Source organism: Rhinoderma darwinii, chromosome 4 (assembly GCF_050947455.1).
Source record: "Rhinoderma darwinii isolate aRhiDar2 chromosome 4, aRhiDar2.hap1, whole genome shotgun sequence".
Classification (NCBI taxonomy): Eukaryota; Metazoa; Chordata; class Amphibia; order Anura; family Rhinodermatidae; genus Rhinoderma; species Rhinoderma darwinii.
The window spans coordinates 216,451,455-216,462,889 of record NC_134690.1 but is presented as its reverse complement, the minus strand read 5'-3'; the positions used below and the strand labels follow the sequence as shown (position 1 = coordinate 216,462,889).

Here is an 11,435-nt window from a genome sequence, read left to right as displayed (position 1 = left end):
ACAGGGATGGAGATGGGTGAGGGACCTGGTACCCTGGGACAAGACAGCACCCACTCCCACCTCGGAGGCGTCAACCTCCACGATGAATGGCTCCATTTGGTTAGGCTGAATCAGCACTGGGGCAGAGATAAAGCACTTCTTAAGGACCTCAAAAGCCTGGACCGCCTCAGGAGGCCAGTGGAGGAGATCAGCCCCTTTGCGAATGAGATCCGTAAGAGGCTTAGCGATGACCGAGAAGTTAGCAATAAATCTCCTGTAATAATTAGCAAACCCCAGGAAGCACTGTAACACCTTCAGGGTGGCAGGTTGGACCCATTCAGCCACAGCCTGAACCTTGGCAGGGTCCATGCGGAATTCATGAGGAGTGAGGATCTGACCCAAAAATGGTATCTCCTGCACCCCAAACACACATTTTTCTGTTTTAGCAAACAGTTTGTTTTCCCGAAGGGCCTGGAGCACCTTCCTGACATGCTCAATGTGGGAGGACCAGTCCTTGGAAAACACCAGTATGTCATCAAGGTACACTACAAGAAATACCCCCAGGTAGTCTCTTAAAATCTCATTTATGAAATTCTGGAAGACCGCGGGAGCATTACACAACCCAAAGGGCATGACGAGGTATTTGAAATGACCTTCGGGCGTGTTAAACGCAGTCTTCCACTCATCCCCCTCTTTGATGCGGATAAGGTTATAAGCTCCTCGTAGATCAAACTTAGAGAACCATTGGGCCCCCTGAACCTGATTGAAGAGATCAGGAATCAAAGGAAGGGGATACTGGTTCCTTACAGTGACCTTATTCAAGTTTCGGTAATCGATGCACGGCCTAAAACCACCATCCTTCTTCCCTACGAAGAAGAAGAAGCCAGCACCTACCGGAGAAGTAGAGGGGCGAATGTAACCCTTGGCCAGGCATTCCTGGATATACTCTCTCATGGCTTCACGTTCGGGACAAGAGAGATTAAATATCCTACCTTAGGGAGCTTAGCTCCTGATAACAAATCGATTGCGCAATCATACTCTCTATGAGGAGGTAACACTTCGGAGGCCTTTTTAGAAAAAACATCAGCGAAGTCCTGAATAAACTCAGGTAGAGTGTTCACCTTCTCAGGGAGAGAAATAAAATTAACAGAAAAACATGACGTCATGCATTCATTACCCCATTTGGTAAGATCCCCAGTATTCCAGTTAAACGTGGGATTATGCATCTGCAACAAGGGTAGACCTAAAACCAAATCGGACGATAATCCCTGCATCACCAGTACAGAGCACTGCTCCAAATGCATGGAGCCAACAAGGAGTTCAAAAACAGGGGTATGCTGCGTAAAATAACCATTAGCAAGAGGAGTGGAGTCGATACCCACTACCGGGACAGGTTTAGGCAATTCAATCAATGGCATAGCTAGAGACATAGCAAATTCCAGAGACATAATATTAGCAGAAGACCCTGAATCCACGAAGGCACTGCCAGTAGCAGACCTACCACCAAAAGAGACCTGAAAGGGAAGCAAGATCTTATTAGGTTTAATATTTACGGGAAATACCTGTGCGCCCAAGCGACCTCCCCGATGATCACTTAGGCACGGAAGTTTTCCGGCTGCTTATTCTTACGCCTAGGACAGTTGTTCACTTGATGCTTGTCATCCCCACAGTAGAAGCAGAGACCATTCTTCCTGCGGAACTCTCTACGTTGTTGGGGAGACACGGAGGCCCTGAGTTGCATAGGTTCATCCGAGTTTTCCGTGGAAGAACGAAGCAACGGCACCTCGGGAGCCATCATGGGGGAGCCAGAGGAGAAGGCACAAAAATGTTCAAGTCGTCATTCCCTGAGACGTCGGTCAAGACGTACCGCTAAAGCCATAACCTGATCTAGAGAGTCAGAAGAGGGATAGCTAACTAACAGGTCCTTCAGGGCGTTTGACAGACCCAATCTAAACTGGCACCTCAAGTCAGGGTCATTCCACCGAGAAGCTACACACCACTTCCTAAAGTTCGAACAGTACTCCTCAACGGGTCTCTTACCCTGACGTAAGGTCACCAGCTGACTCTCGACAAAGGCAGTCTTGTCAGTCTCGTCATATATGAGCCCGAGAGCAGAAAAAAAAGGTCAACAGAAGAAAGTTCTGGGGCGTCGGGAGCCAAGGAGAAGGCCCATTCTTGGGGCCCGTCCTGGAGCCGGGACATAATTATACCCACTCACTGGCTCTCAGAACCTGAGGAGTGGGGCTTTAGACGGAAATAGAGCCTACAACTCTCCCGAAAGGAGAAAAAAGTCTTCCGGTCCCCTGAGAACCGGTCAGGCAACTTGAGGTGGGGTTCAAGAGGTGAGGTGGGGGGCACTACCAGGGTAGCATCATGCTGGTTGCCCCTCTGAGCCAGGGCTTGGACCTGTAGGGAGAGGCCCTGCATTTGCTGAGCCAGGGTCTCAAGGGGGTCCATAGTTGTGTCAGGGACCAGGGTAGAAAAGGTATATGGGCCTGTGATTATGTAAAGACGGGGTAGGGAGACAGGCAGGTGAGCCCTATTCTACCCGCCACTAGGTCCCTGCCTACTTGCAACGGCCCGTCCTAGGCGACGGCGTACAACTGGGCGACGGTCCCTACTCTCACTATGTGCACGACAGACAAACAGACAAGGGTAAATAGAAGCTAAGGGAGATGGGGCAGATGCCCACGGCAACACCGTGAGCTACAAGAGTAGTGAACGAGCCGAGTCAAACCAGGAGTGTACGAGGTACCAAACGCAGAGCAGGAGAGTAGTCAGTAAAGTCAGGGTCAATATGAAGCAGAGGACAAATAGTACAAGCAGCAGCAGCAGAGCCAGGAAACAAGCAGAATCACAGGCAAAGGAGAAGCAGGAAATGAAGGTATAAATAGACAGAGGGCGGGAGCTAGCTCCGTCTGGCCAGGCTGTGATAGGCTCTCCCACTCCTCAGCCTCCCAGCCTGAGTGGTAGAAGAAGGAGTCACTCTATCAGACTTAGGAGCAGGTGCAGACTGACTAACCATGGGCGTCGACACAGAAGCTGTGTCTGGCAGATCCTTTACAGCATATTTATTTATATTTAGTGGCTTAGGTGGCATTAGTGTTCGCAGTGTGCTGTCGCCATTTCTTTTCTGCTGTATATTTTGCAGTCACAGGTGTTCTTGCACCTGCATACTCGTTTTGTATCATTTTGTTGGATTGTGCTGTTCAAATTTTTGTTGTGTTTGTGTGATTCATATATGTTTGGTTAGTGACTGCCTCCATTTTTGTTCTTGCACTCCTCCCATTCTACCCTGGCTGATTTTAATTAGTTTAGTGCTTGTTTCTACCATCCCCAGATATAAATGTAGGCTTAGTCCCAGTTCTGGGTGTATTTGCAGAGTAGTTCCCCACCTTACAGAGGTCGCCTTGTCGTGGCAGGTGAGCAAACACTTTTTGATCAAAATGTGCACTAAGAACCTCCCTATTTGTAAGTAGATTTAGGAGTAATGCATATTTATTTATAGTTAGTGGCTTAGGTGGCATTAGTGTTCGCAGTGTGCTGTCGCCATTTCTTTTTCTGATATATATGGGGTTATATACATGGATGAGGGGTAGTCCAGCCATCATCCCTGTATATACCAGCCATTATCCCTGAATATAAATCCTAACTATATAACTTTATCCATCACCCTCTCCTCACACGCGAGCTTCTTTTGCTCCTGACGGGCAGTGTCAGCGCGTGGCATGCCTGCTAGATTGAATAATACTGTAGCGCGGCAGCGCCAGTCATGGTGGGAGCGGCGGAGTGGCGCGCCCATCTCAGTGGGCCCCACCATCTCAGTGGGTCCGGGGCCACTGCCCCCCCTACCCCTCCCTAACTGTGCCTCTGGTATAGCTGTGTTGTCAAAGTATGACATTCTCTGGGCACTATTTGGTAACTATATGAACTCTCTACAGCTGTTATGTAATCGGTTTTTAGCGCTATGTGGGCCCTTTATGATATAATTATATAATTGTTTCTGTTTTTACATTCGGTTTTCTAATTGATGTAATTGGGGAAACGCTGCAACATCACATCTTGTACTCTGTTTAGTTTATAATGGAAAAAAAAACCACAAAAAAAACCCAGATGTATTTTAAAACCTAGAGATAAGTATATACTATAAGGAACAGACAAAATAGTATAGGTAGGTGGCTTTTAACTCATACTGTACCAAGTACGACTGAGGTTTCTTCATAGAACCATGGTAATACAATAGTCTAGGTACAACATGACATTTTCAGTAGCCTGCACCATATTCTCCAACAGGTGTGCACATTGATAGAGGGATATGGCGCATGCTACACTGCAAATTCGGACTGACATACCCTAGGACACTATACCAGTCTTAATAAATATCCACCAATGTGTGGTGGTGGTGGTGGAGGGTATTGTGTATGTTAGGTGGCCACCATAAAATAAATTTTACCTAAAATAGGAGCCCTTCATTTAGCCCTAGATGAAAATCTAATTAACAAATTACAACAGTGCAGAGGTAGAAGGCACATTTAGGCAATTTTTCATTTTTGACTGGAGTTTCCATTTATTGACAACTTCTAGCACATAAAATAATCTATAAAAGTTGTACTCCCAAAATACTACATGGGCTCCCAATGGGATGCACTGTCCTCTATGGGAAATCGTGGAACCAGCAAATCTCACAGGGCTACCAGGCACTGGCAAGCCTACAGCCACCAAGGATGAGCAGGGTCCCACTGGCCTACAAGCGACACGCATTATGCAACTGGACCTAAACTGGATTAAAAATGCCCCTGGACCATCAGGGTTAACATAGCACATGTTTAACATATACCTGTGATGAATGCCATACAGTGACATACATCACCCATAGGCTTCCATATTAAAAAACATGTATATTAATGAAGGCATTTAATAATGAGGTCATTATCACACATTACACAACATGCATTGTATAAAGGCATTGTCCAACAGGCGTTCAAATAATGGGATTAAAGGAGAGATCCAATGTGCAAGAAACAAACAATGGCAAAAGGAAAAAGCACTTTTCACATCTGATTTTAGTCACTGGATAAGGAAGGGGTGCACAGGTCCTGGAGATACTGCAATACCAGGTCAATGCATGGAGTGGACAGAGCAAGTTCTATTTCTATCTACCTGTTCTAAAAATCCATTTAATATATGGTCCACAGATAGGGGACGTATCAAATATTAAACTGATAAGAACAGATTTTTTTTTCCACATGCTACACTAACATTCTTGCATTCACTAAAGCCAAACAACAAAGCATTACAGACAAGTGATGGGGTGGGGGAGTGGGTAGAAGGGGATGGGGGGGAATCACAGGCCCGAAGCTTTATTGAAAGACAACACACAAGAAGGTAGAATGGGGGGAAGGGGAGTATCAGTCATCTTCCACATCGACGTCCGGGCTGTCCCAGGTGGAATAGTCTCTGAGCAGGCTGTGGATCAGCCTGCGGCAGTCCTGGACGGACACACTCTCTCTCCGTAAAATTAGACGATTCCTGGCAAACTATATAGCGTCCTTAAAACAGTTCATAAGGCGCCAGGCCTCCTGGATTGCTCCATCCATGTTACTCCCAGGAAATAGTCCATAAAGTACTGAGCGGTACGACAGTCTGTTCCTGGGAACTGAGTCCTTGAGTTCGTGTTCCAAGGCATTCAAAAGACCCTGTGCAAAGGGGCACTGCAAGAAGGTGTGCAAAGATGTTTCCTCCGTGAAGGGGCACCTGGGGCAGCACCGGGTCTTGCACAGGTTGCGGGCATGCATGAATGACCTAAGAGGCAGTCCTTCCTGGATGGCCATCCATGAAATATCCTGGTGCCCGTTGGTCAACCTGCCAGATGACACGTTAGTCCAAACAGTCTCCAACGTGTCGGCATGAAGCCCTGGAACAGACTCTGGCGAGTCCTTTGCTCTGATGTGCTTGTGGATAATCTTAGGTTTCCACAAATCGGGCTTAAGACCCTCCAGCTGATGCTCCCTCACAAACCGGACAACATCTCCATAGAACCAGGGAGCGTGCCAGTTGTAAGGGAAGGAGCTGTCCCACTTGTCCCAGCCAAAACCTCGCCAGAGGGGAAGGAGGAAGTAACGGGACATGGCCTTGCCCGCAGAGCTGTTTGCTGTCCTTAGGGTCCTACGAACACAGTCACATACAAAAGCAATCCGCAGTAGAGTGGGGATGTTGGGTATACCCTTCCCACCTTTGCAGGGCTCCTTGTACATAACAGTCCACTTTACTCTGTCCATTTTCGAGCCCCAGATGAAGCGAAACACAGTCCTGGTAATGGCCCTCGAGACAGTGGCAAGAGGGGGCCATGCCTGCGCAGTGTATTGTAGCACAGGCAAGACTTCGTTACGCAGGACCATTGCTTTGCCCTCAATAATGAGTTGTCTGAGGCTCCACAGTCCGATTCTTTGGTTGACTTTGGCCAAGCGTTCTTCCCACGACTTTTGGGCTGCACCTTCCTTACCGAACCAGACTCCCAGAATTTTGATGAAGTCCGGCTTGATGGTAAATGGGAAGGAGGCAGGAGAAGGCAGGTACAATTTTCCGAAGAGCATAGCTTTTGACTTCCCGCAGTTGACTTTTGCCCATGAAGCGCGTCCGAACTCCTCGCAGGTCTGGACGAGTGCAGTCACCGAACTCTGGTCAGCACAGAAGACGGTCACATCATCCATGTACAGCGAGCATTTGACCTCGAAGTGTCCTGGACCTGGTGCGGTGATCCCTCTGATCTCTCCATTCTGCCGGATAGCCTCTGCGAAGTGCTCTATAACACAAACAAAAAGGAGAGGTGAAAGAGGACAGCCTTGTCTAACCCCCGACATTACGGAAAAGGGGTCAGTCTTCCAGCCGTTCACCAGCACCGTGCTGTAAATGTCAGAATACATCAGGTTAACATACAAACAGAACATCCTGCCAAGCCGCATCCTACGCAGAGCCTTACCCATGAATTTGTGAGAGACCCGGTCAAAAGCCTTCTCCTGATCAAGACTGACCAGGGCCGCGTGTGTACGGCGGCTTTGCATGTAATGCACCGTGTCTCTCACAAGGGCAAGACTGTCGGCCACCCTACCGCCCGGAATGCCGCATGTTTGGTCCGATCCGACGCTCCGTCCAATGACAACCTTCACTCTGTTGGATAATACTTTGGCGAGGATCTTGTAGACCATGTTCAGGAGAGAGATGGGACGCCAGTTTTTCAGGTCACATCTCTCCCCCTTCCGCTTAAACAAGATCGTGATCATGCCTTCTCTCAAGGACGGTGGCATTCTACCCTCCACCACCATCTCCTCATAAAGCTCCAGCAGGTCCGGATAGATCAGGTCCCCCAGCGCTACATAGAGCTCTGCTGGGAGACCGTCACTGCCCGGGGTCCTGCCGGGTCTGAAGGATTTAGCGGCAGAGAGCAGTTCCTCCACCGTCAGGGGAACATCCATAGCCTCCGTACCTGCAGGATCAAGATGATTAGTGATACCTGACAGGAATTTATTGGCGGCTTCAGGGGTCAGTGGTTTTCGGGGAGTAAAGGCTTCGGTAGTAGTCTGTGACAACTCCTATCACCTCCTTCTTCCCAGAATGCATGTTTCCGGTCTCGGAGTTTCTTCAGGGGCGTGTGGCCGGCATAGAGTTTCCTGAAAAAGAACGAGTTGCATTTCTCACCCTTCTCCAGATTCTCCACCTTGGAACTAAAGACAATTCGCTTGGATTCCTCCTCAAAGTGCCTTTTCAGGCCCTTTTTGGCTTCCTCCAGCTCCTTCCTGACGTTCCAGCCACATTGACGGAGGTCTTGCAGGGATCGCAGCTGACGCTGCATCTCTCTGAAGTCTCTCTTCCTCTCACACGCCCGTTGACGACTTTTTGCCTGAAAGAAACAACGAAATTGAACTTTAACATATTCCCACCAGTCACAGGTTTTGTCAAAGAAAACTTTATCATTCCTCCAAACAATATAGGCATCTCTAAGTTCCGCCAGTACCTCCTCTCTTTCCAGCAGGGCACAATTCAGCTTCCAGGAGCCAGGGCCAGGAGGAAAACCGTGGCCGATGGCACCCTGGAAGAAAATGGCCCTGTGGTCAGAGAAGAAGCAGGGGACCATGGAGTGCCCATGCTGCTTGACTGCCCGGGCGGTAAACACAAAGTCAATCCGAGAACGAAGTGAGCCTTCGGGTCGGCTCCATGAATAGTTCACAGAGCTGTTCCCCATGGAGCCCACAAAGTCCTGCAAGGATGCTTCGGTTAACATCTTGATAAGCAGTTTGGAACTGACATCCAGTTTGCTTGAAGTGCCGGAACTTCGTCCATCCTCTTCGATGGGGCAGTTGAAGTCCCCGGCCATCACCACTGCCCTAGTGGTGGCGAGCTGGGTCCACAGGGTCTGGAATAGTTCAAGACGCTCAGCCTCCATAGGGGGAGCGTACACGTTGATGAACCTAATCGGCTCTCCAGCCCAGGAACCGTCTACGACCAACAAGCGGCCGCAGACGAGCTCATGGACAGAGTCAACAGTGAACACGCTTCCCCTAATCAGGATGGCAACCCCTGCAGACTTACAGTCACCCCCACCAGACCAGTAGGACGGGCCATGGGTCCACTGCCTGGCCAGATGGTAGTATGAACTGGAAGAGGGGAGAGTACATTCCTGAAGCATAAATACATCACTCGACTGTCTTGAAAGAAAAGTTAGCACCATCTGACATGAGGCTAAAGATGTTAAGTTTAGCAGCCATGAGGGAGAATAAAGAAGGTTAGTGCAAACGGTACACCTTAGTTACCAATCCGGTCGGGTGGATCCTCCTCTCTGGAGCCTGGCGGGTCCGGAAGATCCTGCAGGCTCTCTGCCAAATATTGTTCCAGGATTGAAGCCATCTGGATGTCTGTTGTGAAGTCGATGACCTCAGGTTCAGACACGAGTTCCTCCACCATCTGCTCCATTTCCTCCTGCTGTGCAAGGGAATCTTCGCAGATTTCCAAGACTTTTCTCTTTGAGGAATCAGCAGCTGGGCTGTCCCTCACCTTTCTCTTCCTCTGGATGGCACCTGAGGAGACAAGAGTGGGGAAATCCTCCAGGGAAAGGACTCCAGCAGCTGAAGGGGAAGATGTTAGTGCTGCTGCAGCTGGGGAGAAGAGAGGCTGGGTTGGGAGGGGTGCAAGTGACAGGACCACTGAGGTGGGTGGTTAGGAGAAGGTGAGAGTCTCAGTGGGGGTGACAGGGGTTAGGGACTGCGCGTATCCCATTATAAACATTTTTTTTCTGAATAGCGTAGTCTAATAGGCAATTTAACCTTTAAAAAACGTGATGTGAGCATGGCCACTCTATAGACGCCTTTTGTTCTGGAAAATGGTAGTGACTCAAGATCACAGACTTTCACATACATCTTGTAGTGTCCATGGCCGCGGACCATCGGGATTACTCAACCCCCGACGGCCGCAGCCATGGATCAGTGAGCGCTGGGCCGCATCTCCTCCGCAGGAGATGCCAGCGCTCAGTTCTACTCTGGTCCGCTGTGTCCCGTAGGGAATTATCATGGGAATTATCATTAATTAGCCCATGATCACCCTGGACTATAAGAAGGGCCATGCCCCTTTGCTCATTGCCTGAGCCTTGTTGTGTTTTCATATGTTAGTCTTGCAAATGGTCCCTTAGTGTTATCCTGCTCCCATTGTTCCTATGCCCTGCTACCTGTATCCTGTACTATTTTTTTCCTGTGCCTTAAACCTGTTGGAGTCATGTTGAGCCACCAGTTCCTCCTGCTGCGTTACACCATGTCTGGTGTCTGCTGTCAAGGTCCCATCTGTGCCTAGCCATTGCTACTGTCTGAACCACTACAGGTACCCTTGTGCTTGGACTATTTATATATTGACTTGGTAATCTGTTGGCCAGCTGCTATCCCGCTACGGCGGTACGACCCAGTGGGTCCACATACCCACAGATCGTGACAGGATGCTCTGGCCATGGACCCCGCTGGTAAACCCAAGACCATGACGACGTCACAAGCAATGCAGGCAGACCTGCGAAACCTTCAGTCAAGACAAGACCAACTTCGCCTGACAGTGAACTACATTACACAGCAACTGGATGCGCAAGCGGCAGCCATCAAGGCACCTGTTCCTTTTCCTCTGGCTGTTCCTCCTATTACACCTACTGGCAGTATCAGTACCGACTCCCGATTCTCGCTGCCACTACCTTCTCGCTTCAACGGAGACGCGAGTACATGCAGGGGTTTTCTGAGCCAGTGCCTGATCCACTTCAGCCTACAAGCCAAAGCATTTCACTCTGATGGCGCAACGATCACTTTCATCATGTCGCTCCTTACTGGCAAGGCCCTAGCATGGGCGATTCCTATCTTGGAACGTCAGAGACCCATGACTTCCAGTGTTTCCTATGGACTTTCCGCTCGGTATTTGAGGAACCTGGGTGAGTCTCATCGGCTGCTCCATCTCTGCTGACCCTTTGCCAGGGAGACACCTCCATGGGCGAGTATGCCATTCAGTTTTGCACCCTGGCGGCAGAGCTGTCCTGGAATAACGAGGCCTTGGTGGCTACATTCATTCTGGCACTCTCTTCCAAAATTAAAAACGAGCTTGCTGCTCGTGATCTGCCACCGACCCTGCATGACCACACTCTTCTCGCCAACCGAATTGACATGAGGATCCGGGAGCAATCCCAAGAGGTTTGCCGGGAGAGAAGACTTTCCAGGCTGGCTCCTACTTTCCAGCAATCCCTGTTGCCCTCAGCAGTTGTTCCACCAGAGGAGCCTATGCAGGTGGACAGGCTCAAATTATCCGTCCAGGAGAAACAACGCAGACGCACTTCAGGACTTTGTCTGTATTGTGGCCCCGGAGGCCATGTTGTGTGTTTGTGCCCTCAGAAGCCAAAAAAATCCAAATACCTAGGACTGGCGGAGAAACAGCACTGAATAAAAAATTTTCTTCAAAACTATCCACCCGGTGACCATAGTGTCCGGCGAAAAAGACGCACCAGGTCTCTGCCTATCTAGACTCTGGATCCGCAGCTAACTTCTTCAAAAAAGCCCTAGAGGATCTTCTCCAGTTGCCCACAGTCCCTCTGGAGACGTCTTTGGCTGTTGCCTCAGTGAATGGACTGCCTCTGCGCGATCCAATTGTATCTGAGACCAAACCGCTGAAGCTCTTATTTGGAGCCCTTCATTCACACCTGATTTTATTTCTTGTCCTGCCCAAAGCCGTTGACCCTGTGCTGCTGGGCCTGCCTTGGCTTCGAATACATGCCGCAGTCCTGGACTGGAATTCCGGAGAGGTTCTCCAATGGGGCTCCTAGTGTCTCAATCGCTGTCTGTTGCAGATCTATCCAGCCCAGCCTCCTCTGCCTCCTCTGCCTCAGTCATTGGCAGGATTACCTCCTCATTAGGCCTTATTCACACGAACGTGTTTAACGTCCACGA

General features: G+C 49.5%; 1 pseudogene; it reads right to left on the bottom strand.

The window, feature by feature from the left end:
• Window positions 1–5,059: 5,059 nt before the first annotated feature.
• LOC142761463 (U2 spliceosomal RNA) lies at window positions 5,060–5,287 on the bottom strand (annotated as a pseudogene).
• Between the last annotated feature and the right edge of the window lie 6,148 nt (window positions 5,288–11,435).